The sequence below is a fragment of the Taudactylus pleione genome, unplaced genomic scaffold, assembly GCF_031769625.1.
Source record: "Taudactylus pleione unplaced genomic scaffold, aTauple2 ptg000303l, whole genome shotgun sequence".
Classification (NCBI taxonomy): domain Eukaryota; kingdom Metazoa; phylum Chordata; class Amphibia; order Anura; family Myobatrachidae; genus Taudactylus; species Taudactylus pleione.
The window spans coordinates 4,358,066-4,374,926 of NW_028284704.1; positions in this window are offsets into that span (position 1 = coordinate 4,358,066).

Sequence of the window (16,861 nt, forward strand, 5' to 3'; positions counted from 1 at the left end):
AATCCACCACCACAGGTCCCTCTGTATGTTCTGGAGGCTGGTCTCCCTGGAAGAGTTGATAATTCATTTTTATGAACATCATCTTCTCCACATTTTGTGGAAGCAACCTCCTATGCCTTTCGCTGACAAGGTTCCCGGCTGCACTAAACACTCTTTCGGAGTACACACTGGATGAGGGGCAACTCAGGTAAAATAGAGCCAGTTTGTACAAGGGCCTCCAAATTGCCTCTTGTTCCTGCCAGTTCAGGTACGGACTGTCTGACATGCCTACTTGGATGTTGTCACCGATGTAATCCTCCACCATTCTGTCAATGGTGACAGTATCATATGCAGTGACAGTAGACATGTCAGAAATTGTTGCCAGGTCCTTCAGTCCGGACCAGATGTCCAAACTTGGTCCTGCCTGCCCTGCATCACTGCCAGCGGGTTGCTTAGGATACCTACGTTTTTTCCTGGCAGCCCCAGTTGCGGGAGAAAATGAAGAAGGAGCAGTTGACGTATCACGTTCCACTTCAGCTGACAGTGTTTTCACCAGCAGGTCTTTGCACCTCTGCAGGCATGTGTCAGCTGGAAAGAGAGACACCAGATAGGCTTTAAAACTAGGATCGAGCACAGTGGCCAAAATGTAGTGGTCTGATTTCAACAGATTGACCACCCTGGAATCCTGGCAAAGCGAGTGAAGGGGTTCATCCACAAGTCCCACATGCCGAGCGGAATCGCTCCGTCTTAGATCCTCCTTCACTTTCTCCAGCTGCTTCTGCAAAAGCCCGATGAGGGGAATGACCTGACTGAAGCTGGCAGTGTCTGAACTGACTTCACGTGTGGCAAGTTCGAAGGGCTGGAGAACCTTGCACAACACGGAAATCGTTCTCCACTGCGCTTGAGTCAGATGCATACCCCCTCCCTTGCCTATGTCATAGGTCGATGTATAGGCTTGAATGGCCTTTTGCTGCTCCTCCATTCTCTGAAGCATATAGAGGGTTGAGTTCCACCGCGTCACAATCTCTTGCTTCAGGGGATGGCGGGGCAGGTTCAAGAGTGTTTGCTAGCGCTCCGGTCTTCGGCATGCAGTGGCTGAATGGCGAAAGTGGCCATAAATTTTTCGGCCCACCCAAAGCGTCTCCTGTACGCCCCTGTCGCTTTTCAGAAAATTCTGCATCACCAAGTTTATTGTGTGAGCAAAACATGGGACCTGCTGGAATTTGCCCAGATGTAATGCCCGCACAATATTGGTGGCGTTGTCAGATATCACAAATCCCCAGGAGAGTCTAAGTGGGGTAAGCCACTGGGTGATGATTTCCCTCAGTTTCTCTAAGAGGTTGTCGGCGGTGTGCCTCTTACTGAAACCGGTGATACACAGCGTAGCCTGCCTTGGAACGAGCTGGCGTTTCTGAGATGCTGCTACTGGTGACGTTGCTGTTGTTGCTGCGTATGGTGATACATCTACCCTGTGGGCTGTCACAGTCATATAGTCCTTAGTCTGCCCTGTTTCACTTGTTCACATGTCCGTGGTTAAGTGGACATTGGGTAAAACCGCATTTTTCAGGACAGTGAGGACACTTTTTCTGACGTTTCTGTACAGTCTCGGTATCGCCTGCCTAGTGAAGTGGAATCTATACGGGATTTGGAACTGGGGACACACTACCTCCATCAATTATAATAGACTATATCTAAACCAATGGCCCTACACTCTAGAGCAGCAAAGATGTTCTCAATAAGTCACCAAAACTTATATAGACAAATACAAAAAGAAAAATTGAACAATCTCACTTGCGCTCCAGATTTTTTCAACTTCAAATAACAATGGTAGTAATTTTTCCTCAAGCCATAAGACATTCATATAAAATAAAATAAAATATATTTTTAACAATGGTGTGTAGTTATTTCACAAAAAAATGTTCCAATGGTGATGTAGGAGAAAGGATCAGTGCATATAGGTCCTCTTCAAAGATACATGCTGTACCAAATTCCAGTGAAATAGTTCAAAACGATCCGAGAGACACCCCAAACTCTTGAACAAGTAGGATATATATAATGAATCCTCACATGAATGCTTACTTCAGAAAGGATGGTGCAAAGCACATAAAGGTTTCTTTAGTCCCAATAATATACCAATGTGTAGGTAAGAAATGGATATATTCCAATGAGCTCCAATATAATGCAACGTCAAAAAAGAAAAAATATAGAGAAGGTTGTGGTATGGGTATATTCACACATGTTTATTAAAAACTACAACCAACTAAAACCATAGGTAAAAGGTAGCCATACCATATAATTGACATAAGAAACACTGAAGATGGAACCTGGGTATATTCAGTATAACACAAAATATGGATAGGCTTCCTGAGACCATAGCATAACACTCTTTTCTACGCGTTTCGACGCACTGCGGCGTCTTTTCAAGTAGAGTATTGTTATGAAAAACTAAAATAAATGAATAATTTATTAAGACATAATTCTCATGTCCATATATTATAATAAAAAATGCATCAAACTTATAAGTAATAACTCACCACTCTTTGTAGTTTAATTCCTGAATTGCAGTGTTTGTATACTGAAGCAATCCTGAGTAATGAAAGACACCACCCTAGTTAAATAGTTTAGGGTTGTCATAGCAACCATAATGCCATTGCCATATATGGGCCTATAATTACATCACATCCTCCCATTTAACAGGAAGTTGAGACATTAGGACCACGAGGACTAGGAGAATTCCCGCCCTTAGCGTGTCTGAAATTGTGTGCAACCCGGAATCCCCTCCACCTCATAAGCACGTGGTCCAACAAGAGGTCTGCGCACACAACAACCTCAGTCCCGACCAGCTGAGCGGGCACGGCGGCACCCGTGCTCAGCATGACCAGCGCGACGTGACCAATCGGGGCCTCATAAATAAGGAACTTCCGGATCCGCTACACCTTATGGAATGCAGTCATGTGTTCCAAACTCTAAATCCAAGTTGGAGCTGAAAGACCAGGTCTATGTGTATAGCGTGGAACGCAAACATGCGTTCCATGTCCCAATACCCGGAAGAGGTGAAAATCACACACATATATACCCGATTTTCATCTTTACAAACTAAATATACATATAATAAATAAAATTACATCAGCAATGATTACAATACATAAATACAAATCCATATATAACATGATAAAAAACATATAAATATAAAAATCACCACTTATAAAAACCATCTAATCTCAAATTCATGGTTAAGACCTGTGGGGTGGAGAGTATTCAAATCATGTATATATCTCATTTCTGTTTTCGCCAACCTGATATCCCTATCTTTTGTTCTCCAATTATTTTTAACCCATGCTATCCCAAAAAAACTTTTTAGCCCCTTTACTGATTGATCATGTTTCTCCTTAAAATGTAAAGAAAATGGGTGATTAATATTACCATTAATAATGTTTCGGACATGTTCTGCCCACCTAATTTTAACTCGTCTTTTAGTTTTCCCTATATATGTCATATCACATGTACATGTGATAGCATATATTACATAATCCGTATTACACGTAATAAAATCACGAATTTTTACTGTCTTATTTTGAACAATGAACTCAGTAATGTTAGGATAAGGGCTATGACATGCTTTGCACATCTTGCAGTCTCCACATCGAAAAAAACCATTATTTCTAGGAAGAAATCATTTCCCATCCATAGGCAAGGCACTAGACACAATTTTATCCTTAATAGTCGGGGCCCTTCTATAAATAAATTTAGGCCGTGATGGTAATATTTCCTTCAATATATCATCCTTCAATAAGATGTTCCAATTCTTCTTTACAATCCTTTCAATTTTTCTATATTCCTGATTAAATTGTGTACTAAAGCATATCTGAAAGTCAGTACTATTTTCAGTATTGTCATTAAATTTAAGTAATTAATTCCTATCTTTTTTCTCCACATCATCTATAATTTTTTGTAATTGTGTAGATTGGTAACCCTTCTTAATAAAATTATTTTTCATAGAGGCTGCTTGTTCCTTAAATTTCATATTACTAGAACAATTCCGCCTAAGTCTTAACATCTGTCCTTTTGGTACATTATTTAACCACAGCGGGAGATGATTGCTACCTAAATCAATATAAGTATTGCAATCAGTGGGTTTAGTATAATTACTTGTAGTTATTTGACCATCTACCGCCTCTATATTTAGATCCAAAAAATGGACGGAAGTTTTACTGATACAAAACTTAAAATAATATTTAAAACATTAGAATTGAGGTATTGACAAAAATCATTCAAATCGGATTCATCCCCTCGCCAAACAAATAAAATATCATCAATGTACCGCCACCATTGCACCAGGTTCGCGCCCCAGCCATGTCCAGACCAGACATGGGATTCCTCCCATCTGGACATAAATGTATTCGCATAGCTGGGCGCGAACCTGGTGCCCATGGCAGTACCCACTAATTGCTTGTAAAATACCCCATCAAAATTGAAATAATTATTTCTCAATATAAAGGAAATACCCTCTAAAATAAATTTACTCAACAGTACTTCTGTATTTTCCTTTTGTAATGTACTCTCAATAGCTTTTATAGCATCCTCATGTGAGATAATGGTATATAGAGATGATACGTCAGCAGTAACAATAAAATAATTCTCCTCCCATTGTAAATCTATCAATTTGTTCAGTATGTCCTTAGTATCTCTTAGATGTGATCTTTGTTTAATAACTAAAGGCTGTAACTGATGATCTATGTAGGCCGAATGGATTGGCAGTAATGGAATTTGTGCCTGCCACTATCGGTCTGCCTGGAGGGTTGTTAATGCATTTATGTATTTTTGGAAGCAAATACAATACAGGAACAGAATAGTTTTCATTAATCAAAAAATTGGAAACATCCACATTTAGACCGATAGAGGCAGGCACAAATTCCATTACTGCCAATCTGTCGGCATACATAGATCATCAGTTACCAGCCTTTAGTTATTAAACAAAGATCACATCTAAGAGATACTAAGGACATACTGAACAAAGTGATAGATTTACAATGGGAGGAGAATTATTTTATTGTTACTGCTGACTTATCATCTCTATATACCTTTATCTCACATGAGGATGGTATAAAAGCTATTGAGAGTACATTACAAAAGGAAAATACAGAAGTACTGTTGAGTAAATTTATTTTAGAGGGTATTTCCTTTATATTGAGAAATAATTATTTCAATTTTGATGGGGTATTTTACAAGCAATTAGTGGGTACTGCCATGGGCACCAGGTTCGTGCCCAGCTATGCGAATACATTTATGTCCAGATGGGAGGAATCCCATGTCTGGTCTGGACATGGCTGGGGCGCGAACCTGGTGCAATGGTGGCGGTACATTGATGATATTTTATTTGTTTGGCGAGGGGATGAATCCGATTTGAATGATTTTTGTCAATACCTCAATTCTAATGTTTTAAATATTATTTTAAGTTTTTGTATCAGTAAAACTTCCGTCCATTTTTTGGATCTAAATATAGAGGTGGTAGATGTTCAAATAACTACAAGCAATTATACTAAACCCACTGATTGCAATACTTATATCAATTTAGGTAGCAATCATCTCCCGCTGTGGTTAAATAATGTACCAAAAGGACAGATGTTAAGACTTAGGCAGAATTGTTCTAGTAATATGAAATTTAAGGAACAAGCAGCCTCTATGAAAAATAATTTTATTAAGAAGGGTTACCAATCTACACAATTACAAAAAATTATAGATGATGTGGAGAAAAAAGATAGGAATGAATTACTTAAATTTAATGACAATACTGAAAATAGTACAGATTTTCAGATATGCTTTAGTACACAATTTAATCAGGAATATAGAAAAATTGAAAGGATTGTAAAGAAGAATTGGAACATCTTATTGAAGGATGATATATTGAAGGAAATATTACCATCACGGCCTAAATTTATTTATAGAAGGGCCCCGACTATTAAGGATAAAATTGTGTCTAGTGCCTTGCCTATGGATGGGAAACGATTTCTCCCTAGAAATAATGTTTTTTTTCGATGTGGAGACTGCAAGATGTGCAAAGCATGTCATAGCCCTTATCCTAACATTACTGAGTTCATTGTTCAAAATAAGACAGTAAAAATTCGTGATTTTATTACGTGTAATACGGATTATGTAATATATGCTATCACATGTACATGTGATATGACATATATAGGGAAAACTAAAAGACGAGTTAAAATTAGGTGGGCAGAACATGTCCAAAACATTATTAATGGTAATATTAATCACCCATTTTCTTTACATTTTAAGGAGAAACATGATCAATCAGTATAGGGGCTAAAAAGTTTTTTTGGGATAGCATGGGTTAAAAATAATTGGAGAACAAAAGATAGGGATATCAGGTTGGCGAAAACAGAAATGAGATATATACATGATTTGAATACTCTCAAACCCACAGGTCTTAACCATGAATTTGAGATTAGATGGTTTTTATAAGTGGTGATTTTTATATTTATATGTTTTTTATCATGTTATATATGGATTTGTATTTATGTATTGTAATCATTGTTGATGTAATTTTATTTATTATATGTATATTTAGTTTGTAAAGATGAAAATCGGGTATATATGTGTGTGATTTTCACCTCTTCCGGGTATTGGGACATGGAACGCATGTTTGCGTTCCACGCTATACACATAGACCTGGTCTTTCAGCTCCATCTTGGATTTAGAGTTTGGAACGCATGACTGCATTCCATAAGGTGTAGCGGATCCGGAAGTTCCTTATTTATGAGGCCCCGATTGGTCACGTCACGCTGGTCATGCTGAGCACGGGTGCCGCCGTGCCCGCTCAGCTGGTCGGGACTGAGGTTGTTGTGTGCGCAGACCTCTTGTTGGACCACGTGCTTATGAGGTGGAGGGGATTCCGGGTTGCACACAATTTCAGACACGCTAAGGGCGGGAATTCTCCTAGTCCTCGTGGTCCTAATGTCTCTACTTCCTGTTAAATGGGAGGATGTGATGTAATTATAGGCCCATATATGGCAATGGCATTATGGTTGCTATGACAACCCTACCCTATTTAACTAGGGCGGTGTCTTTCATTACTCAGGATTGCTTCAGTATACAAACACTGCAATTCAGGAATTAAACTACAAAGAGTGGTGAGTTATTACTTATAAGTTTGATGCATTTTTTATTATAATATATGGACATGAGAATTATGTGTTAATATATTATTCATTTATTTTAGTTTTTCATAACAACACTCTACTTGAAAAAGATGCCGCAGTGCGTCGAAACGCGTAGAAAAGAGTGTTATGCTATGGTCTCAGGAAGCCTATCCATATTTTGTGTTATACTGAATATACCCGGGTTCCATCTTCAGTGTTTCTTATGTCAATTATATGGTATGGCTTCCTTTTACCTATGGTTTTAGTTGGTTGTAGTTTTTAATAAACATGTGTGAATATACCCATACCACAACCTTCTCCATATTTTTTCTTTTTTGACGTTGCATTATATTGGAGCTCATTGGAATATATCCATTTCTTACCTACACATTGGTATATTATTGGGACTAAAGAAACCTTTATGTGCTTTGCACCATCCTTTCTGAAGTAAGCATTCATGTGAGGATTCATTATATATATCCTACTTGTTCACGAGTTTGGGGTGTCTCTCGGATCGTTTTGAACTATTTCACTGGAATTTGGTACAGCATGTATCTTTGAAGAGGACCTATATGCACTGATCCTTTCTCCTACATCACCATTGGAACATTTTTTTGTGAAATAACTACACACCATTGTTAAAAATATATATTTTTTTATTTTATATGAATGTCTTATGGCTTGAGGAAAAATTACTACCATCGTTATTTGAAGTTGAAAAAATCTGGAGCGCAAGTGAGATTGTTCAATTTTTCTTTTTGTACCTCCATCAATTGTGTAAATCCCACTGCACTAATGGTGGATACCGGATGCACGTCTAACACCAACATAGCAGTCAAGGCCTCAGTTATAAGTTTTGCTTCAGGATGACTGCTGTCGTACTTCATCCTCCTCACTAAGGACTGTTGGAGGGTCAATTGTTTAGTAAAAGTATTGGTATTCCTACTTCCTCTCTGGGATGATGACCAACTCCAGCAGCAGTGGCAGCAGTAGGCGTAGCAATGCAGGATCCTCCAGAGGAATCCCGGATAGGAGAGTCAGTCATGCCAGTGACATGACCTGCAGGACTACTTCCAATCCAGGCTAATTAGGAAATTGACGAGGAGGGAGTTGATGGTGTGGTTTGCAGGTGTTTTGATACAACAGGACAAAGGGATTTAGGTGTCCCTGGACTGCTTATGGTCTTAGCCAAAGTTTCTGAACTTGACAGTAACTTTTTATGAACTCGCTGCAGGTGACGTATAAAGGAGGATGTTCCTAGGTGGTTAACGTCCCTACCTCTACTTATTTCACCTTTACATATGGTACATATGGCAAGACAGTTGTTGTCCAGATTTGGATAGAAATATTGCCAGACCAAAGAGGTGGAATGTTTGGTCTTCTGCCCAGGCATGACCGTGATGGGCTTTTTCATCCCACAGACAACAACTGTCTCCCCCGAAGCCTGATTTAAACAAACCACATCACCATCAGAATCCTCCTCGCCAATTTCCTCCTCAGCGCCAGCTACACCAGTATCCTCATCCTGTTGTACTTCAACAGTGACATCTTCAATTTGCATATCAGCAAGCGGACTGTGGGTGCTCCTTTCAGCACTTGCAGAGGGCGTGCAAATGGTGGAAAGAGCCACCTCTTCTCGTCCAGTGCTGGGAAGGTCAGGCATCGCAACCGTCACCACACTTGGACTCTCCTTGGGGATTTGTGATAGCTTCTTAGAATGCACAGTTCTTCGCTGTGCTTTTGCCAGCTTAACTCGTTTGATTTTTTTTGCGGGATGAGGGCTTCCATCGTCATGTGAAGCTGAACCACTAGTCATGAACATAGTGATAGACCTTAGCCGTTCCTTGCCACTCCGTGTCGTAAATGGCATATTGGCAAGTTTACGTTTCTCCTCAGATGATTTAAATGTTTTTTTTAAGGTCATTTTCCAGAACTTTGTCATTTGGGATTGTATATGCCCTCTACTATGACATTGGGCATCGGCCTTGGCAGACGACGTTGATGGCATGTTATCGTCTATGTCATGACTAGTGGCAGCAGCTTCAGCACTAGGAGGAAGTGGTACTTGATCATCCCTATATTATTTTTATCGGAGAAAGTTTATCAGAGAAAGTTTATGTTATATTGATATATACGTGCGGCTAAGGCGCACACAAACACAGAAGATAATTTTTTATTATTGTTGGAGACTAGTGCACTTTGTGGGTTACACCACCCTTTAAGAAATGAGCCAGCCGGCTCTTTACTTATGGGACACAGGCGCACGCTTGGCGCTGCTCCTTTGTTGATGCACGTGCAGCTAAAGTGCACACAATTCACAAAGACAGAAATAAAAGTAATTTTTTATTTTTTGTGGAGAGACTTTGAGGGTTACACCACCCTTTAACAGACAGATGCACGCTTGGCGCTGCTGCTTTGAGGATGCACGTACAGTGCAGACAATTCACAAACACAGAAGAAAATATTTTATTTTTGTTGGAGTGCACTTTGGGGGTTACACCACCCTTTAACAGACTTATGGGACACAGGTGCTCGCTTGGCGCTGCTCCTTTGTTGATGCACTTGCGGCTACTGCGCATACATTTCGCACACAAACACAGAAAAAAAAGAATTGTTTATTTTTTGTGAAGCGCACTTTGGGGGTTACACCACCCTTTAAAAGACTTATGACACAGACGCACGCTTGGCGTTGCTCCTTTGTTGATGCACGTGCAGCCACAGTGCACACAATTCACAAACACAGAAAATAATTTTTTATTTTGTTTGGAGTGCACTTTGGGGGTTACAGCACCCTTTAACGGTCAAGCCAGCCGGCCCTTTACGTATGACACAGGCGCACGCTTGGCGCTACTTTGTTGATGCACGTGCGGCCACAGTGCACACAGTTCACAAACATAGAAAATAATTTTTTATTTTGTTTGGAGTGCACTTTGGGGGTTACAGCACCCTTTAACGGTCAAGCCAGCTGGCCCTTTACTTATGACACAGGCGCACGCTTGGTGCAACTTTTTGATAACCATTCGGCCAAAGTGCACACAATTCACAAACACAGAAAATATTTTTTTATTTTGTTTGGAGTGCACTTTGGGGGTTACAGCACCCTTTAACGGTCAAGCCAGCTGGCCCTTTACTTATGACACAGGCGCACGCTTGACGCTACTTTGTTGATGCACGTGCGGCTACTGCGCACACAATTCACAAACACAGAAAAAATATATTTTTTTTTTGCACTTGGGGTGAGCACCCCTGATGGACAGAGCACCCCCTGGACAACTCTGCCGCATCCCTTTAGGACTGGGACACTGCACAGGACTCTGGAGCCCCTATGGACAACTGACTGCACAACACAGCCCAGCCAGCCCCTGTGGACCTTGGAGGAGTGGACACAGCCCCTATGGACAATGCAGCACAGCACAACACAGCCAGCCCCTATGGACTTTGGAGGAGTGGACACAGCCCCTATGTACAACAGCAGCACAACACAGCCAGCCCCTATGGACTTTGGAGGAGGGGACACAGCCCCTATGGACAACAGCAGCACAGCGCAGCGCAGCACAGCACAGCGCAACACTACACTGCACTACACTACACTACACAGCCCAGCCATCTCTAAATCCCACCCTCCCTCTTCACTGTCCACAGCCGAGTGAGAAAATGGCGCCGACGCGGGTACCTTATATAGAATCCAAAACCCGTGAGACCCGGAAGGCGGGATGATGACGTTTTGCCTCGATTTCAGATCTGAGTCAGGCGGGAAAAGTCGAGCCTGACTCGGACGGCCTCGGATCGGGGGGGTTCGGATTTCAGAAATCCGAAAAAGCTCACCCCTATATTATACCCATGCACAGTGTGACTTATACCCATGCACAGTGTGACCTATACCCATGCACAGTGTGACTTATATTATACCAATGCACAGTGTGACTTATACCCATGCACAGTGTGACCTATACCCATGCACAGTGTGACTTATATTATACCAATGCCCAGTGTGACTAATACTCATGCACAGTGTGACTTATATTATACCAATGCACAGTGTGACTAATACCCATGCACAGTGTGGCTTATATTATACCCATGCACAGTGTGGCTTATATTATACCCATGCACAGTGTGACATATATTATACCCATGCACAGTGTGACTTATATTATACCCATGCACAGTGTGACTTATACCCATGCACAGTGTGACTTAAATTATACCCATGCACAGTGTGACTTATACCCATGCACAGTGTGACTTATATTATACCCATGCACAGTGTGACTTATATTATACCCATGCACAGTGTGACTTATACCCATGCACAGTGTGACTTAAATTATACCCATGCGCTGTGACTTATACCCATGCGCAGTGTGACTTATACCCATGCACAGTGCGACTTTTATTATACCCATGCACGGTGTGACTTATATTATACCCATGCGCAGTATGAATTACACCCATGCACAGTGCAACTTTTATTATACCCATGCACAGTGTGACTTATATTATACCCATGCGCAGTGTGACTTATATTATTCCCATGTGCAGCGTGACTTATACCAATGCACAGTACAGAAAAATCATCCATTTTCAAAGACATCGCCATTGACTCTGAATCAGGCCCTCAGTCAGAAGCATGTTCCTCATTTTTCAATGATTGTGATTGGTGAGAGGCTTTAACTAATTACAGGTATACACTTTTGGTTCCCCCATGTCTCTTTTTTGATAAGCACTTTAGTCAGAGATCAACTAACATAAGATCTACATTGGTTTACTGCTTCAATATACCTTACCACCTTGATAGCTTACTTAACTATATATAAAGAAATAAAGACAGGGACACCAGAGCTTGGCTAAAAAGGTCACAGCTTTTTATTTATAAATTAATCAATCAACATAACCAGGGTGGCTAAGAGATGCTGCAAACTCAGTTCTAGCTTTCACCTTGCTCAAATACTCGGAGGACGACTTGAAAGTTCCCCCTCTAGACGTACTAACGATGTGAGAGTTTCACTTCCCTCTTGGGCCAATCCGAGGTGCTACCGTACAGCCAGCACCCTGGTCCCCCTGCGCAGAGAAGGACAAATTCGCCAGGGGCAGTGAGGGTTAACAAGAACAAGTCCTTCACAAACAAAGCTGTACCCAAATTGTTCAGATGCACTCCATCATTCTGAGAAAACTTTCCAAGCTCGCCTACAAGAAAACCATGCCTAATCGCCATTCCATCGATAGACTCAACATGCCTTGTAACCGCTACATTCACCTTCTTCTGAGCCCTCTCCAATGCACCATGCTTACACACCCCTCTCCATTTCAAATGAGGCATAATTTCCGACCATACAATTCGAACAGACAGTCATCTTAAACGAATCTCTCCAAAACTTCATGAAGCCTCACAATCAACTCAACCCCTTTCAACTGACCCACATCATTCCCTCCAACATGCAACATCAAGAATTTTGGGATTCCCCATTTCGACACTGATGACACAATCAACGCCAACACCGACTCGACCCGCAAACTTCTCACACCAATCCAGCAAATACTAACATCACTAGGCCACAAGGCCTGACTCTGGGACAAAACATGTTTTTCCGCCCAAAAGATATAAGAGTGGCCCACAAGCCACACTTGCCCATCTTCCTTTGCCAATTCTGTGGAAAAAGAGAAAACCTTAACCTTGAGAACCGCACCATACCCAAATCTAACAACACAATTTTACAAACACATAGCAACTAACTAGTAGGGATGCATATATGTGGGGAAACTGTAACCCGAGTGAAGAAGAACACCCAAAAAACCTACCCGTGACCCAAATTGGGCCAGATTATGGCTAACGGGAGGAAAAATAAACAAATCCCTTCACACCCCCAATTGTTCAACACTAGCCGTTGAACAATTGGCAGGTAAGCAACGCTTTCGGGTTAGCGCAAGGTGTGCATCTATGCTTTATCACAACGCACATATTTCTTGAAAGCAGCCAACTTCCAGTGCCCTACTTGCTGAATAGACTCCGCAGATGCCGCTGATAGAGCAGCGCAAGTAGCAGCACCAATGCGGAATGAATGGGTACCATATTCCACAGGATTTACCCCTAACTCCAGTAAGCCTTTCTTAAATACCGCTCCAAATTGGTACTTAGTGAGGGGTGTGTGGTCCGCATGTAGCAACTATTGACAACCTCCAGGAGGGCGTAACGCCATGTACTGTGAAGCTAAATGAACCGGACAAATTATCCCGTCCTGCTGCTGATTTAAAGTAACTCACTTGCCCCTGCCGGTTTGATCGGTTTTAGAGAATCGAAGCTTGCAAAGTACAGCCGAGTCCCTAAGAACGATATCTTTTAACAAAAGTCCAGAGGAACTGGATGCTCTATTGGAAGCCACCAACTCACTAACCCTAAACGCTCCAAAATATGCAGCTGCAAAGGCAAGGCAAAACAAAGAAGCCTCAAAACTATCGGAAGCTACCTTCCCCATAGCTGTTAACAAACCTGACAATATCTGCAAATCTACTGGACGCCGGGAATCAGAGCGACTGGGTGACCCCTTAGCCCAACCCCTCATAGCCTTTACTAGTACAAAAGACCTGGTAGGGTCGTGCAAACCCTTTAGCCTGCAAAAAAAGGAAACCCCCTCAAGTGCGGACCTCATGGAGGCCCTGTTGATATCTTTCCCAAGCAAAGGAAGAAATCAACTCATCCGGTGACTTACCCTCCTTCTCTAGAAGTGCACCATGTGCGCACCAATCCCGCCAAGTGGCTGAGTAAGCCTTGAATGTCGATTGGGCAAGCGATTGTAACGTCAAACCTTCTAAGCCGGCCTGATGATCTGCCACACAAACGAGGGGCACACCAAACCAACATCAGAAGCCAACGGAACAAGCGCTCGGAAACGCGCAAATTGAAAGCGAGACAAAGCATCAGCAATCTCATTAAATATACCTGGTACATGTCTAGCTCTAAATCTAATATTGGCCTCGAGGCAGCGCAAAACAAAATGACGAAGCAAACGCAACACAAAAGTTGAGGAGGAACGTTGGTTGTTGATGGAGTGAACCACACCCGGATTGTCGCACCAAAATACTACATGGCAGTTACACAGTCGCACGGACCAGAGTTCAATGGCTATGACAATTGGGATCAACTCCAACAACAGCAAGTTACTCTTCAAGCCTTCCTCGTGCCAAACAAATGGCCATGGAGCAGCACACCATTCCCCATTCAAGAAGGCCCCATACCGGACTACCCAGCGGCATCAGTAAAAAGTTGTAGTGTTTTGTTAGCCAAAGGAGGTGATGACCAAATACGTTCGCCATTGAAGTGTTACAAGAACCTCCTCCAATTTCGAAGATCCTCTTTGATCTCTGCTGACAAGCGAACATGCTGATGCGGCCGTGTCGACCCGACTTTGGCCCTCTCCAATTTTTTGCAAAACACTCTACCCATGGGAATGATCCGACAAGCAAAATTTAAGGAACCAGAAGTGATTGAACTCTGCGTAACCTAACTGAGTCCGCTGCTAAGCAAACTGCAATAAGTTCCAGCAATTTTTCAACTTTGTCACGTGGTAATCTACAACAAACTGCCGCCGTGTCTATCTCGATTCCTAAATATGATAAACACCGGACCCTCCGTCTTCTCATGGGCAATAGGAACACCTAAAACTTTAAACAAAGCCTGGGCAGAAAAAAAGGAGATCAGAACAAACCCCACTCTCTCCTGGACCTATGAAGAGAAAATCATCCAGATAGTGTGCTATGCCCGTCTGACCTGTACCGGCATGAAGACACCATTGAAGAAAGGAGTTGAATTTCTCAAAATAGGCACAGGAAACCGAGGAACCCATAGGCCAAAAATGTATCTACAAAGTACCCTGAATCCAGTCGAAAACCCATGAATTGCATGGCTTCTGGATGCATTGGCAACAAATGAAATGCAGATTCTATGTCTAGTTTTGCCAACAAAGCGCCACACCCAAAAGCTCGAACCAAGCCTAAAGTATCATCAAAAGATTGATACACAACCCTGCAACAACTGTCAGGTATGGCGTCGTTTATGGAACTGTCCTGAGGATGGGAGAGATGTTGTATCAAACGGAATTTACCCGGGACCTTCTTGGGGACCACTCCCACCAGGGATATACAAAGGTTATGCAAAGGAGGACGGGGAAAGGGACCCTCCATCCTCGCACGCAAAATCTCCGCATCCACTTTATCCCTCAACTCCCCCAGAAAATCCCTGGCGGAGTGCAAGTTCTGAGATGACATAATCAGCAACGGCCCGACAATAGGCAAACGAAAACCAACTGTAAAACCTTCTAACAAAAATAAAGCATCTTCTCTACATGGATATAACCTTAACCATCTAGTAAGAGAAGCAAAACATATTGGAGAACTAGCTTTGACCAATTCCTTTGTGGCCTTCGCCTCTATCCTGGGAAACGTTTCCTGCTCCACGTCGACAATCCTTGGCAGGGTGCTCACCCCCGCAGAGACGACAGGAGTGGCGAAAACGACAGCTTGACCCTCTAGTACACTTGGAGTTGTTATTGGCAAAACATTTACCTCTCCCCCCTCCCGCCGTCCCTTGCCTGTTGTTCGCATAGCTCTTACGAGGAGGCACACCGTCCAAGGGAGGTCGACGCTGCTGAGATACTTCCAGCCATACCTCTATATCTTTCACCCCAAACGGAATGACGAGAGCACCGTCATGTTTCTTCCTGAATTGCACCTCATATTAACGCCATGCCAAATTGCGAGACCGGACAAACGTCAAGCACCAAAAATAAATATCTGATGATATTTACATGTCCTCAGTCCTGGTCTCCAAGTAACATGTCACGAATATGAGCATTCCCTTAAGCCATGAGTTAAAACTGCAAAAAGCATCCTCCCCAATGCCCCCCGACTTTTTAAACTGAGCAAGACCTTTTTTCATTTCGTCTGTGAGCAAGAAAATGTCTACAAATTTTCTCCTACGAATCCTACCTTTGACACTTTTACACAAACCACGAAGAATGGCAATATTTGCACAGTGTACTGTGTCCGCTGCTGACACCTGTGCCTTAGCCCCTGTCTCATCATCCTTCCTCGCAGCGCTACTTGATTTTTTAGCCAGCCGCCGCACCCCCATTCTAGCAATCTTTCAGGGGTGTGCGGGGGAACCAGAAGAGTCGGAGGAGGAAGAGGAGGAATCAGTAGAAGAAGACATTGCAGTTTCATACTCACCGGAACCGGATGGTCCTGGAGCAGCCTTGCCAGCTTTTTCTCTTGATGCCGCCACTGTATCCGTTACCAGGGTTGATTTGTCTTGTACCAGATCGGACAAAGCAGGAACCACAGATGCTACCCCAACGCGACCACTCGCAATCTCAGAACTTGAAACTATAGAAGATGGGTGAGTTGCCGCCAACATGGAAGTAGAAAAATCTGCCGTGGGAGGAGGAGTCGAGACAACAATTGGTGGTGGAGTGGGTGGGGACCTTGTAGGCAATGCCCGGCTGATCTCAGGGGAAGCCGAAGTAAATGGAACAGTGTGCATGTTATGAATTGGAGCCGGGGGTTGATGCGGGGGTGCCGAAGTGGCTGGAGGGTAAAATTGCCATGGCGGAAGGTAAGGATACTGGAATTGAGGATGGTGAAAAGCGGGAGGATAGGAAATGGCAGGGGACAGGAAAGGGGAATAATAAAAGGGGGCAGAAGGGACCACCACAGATGAAGCTAAAACAGGCGGC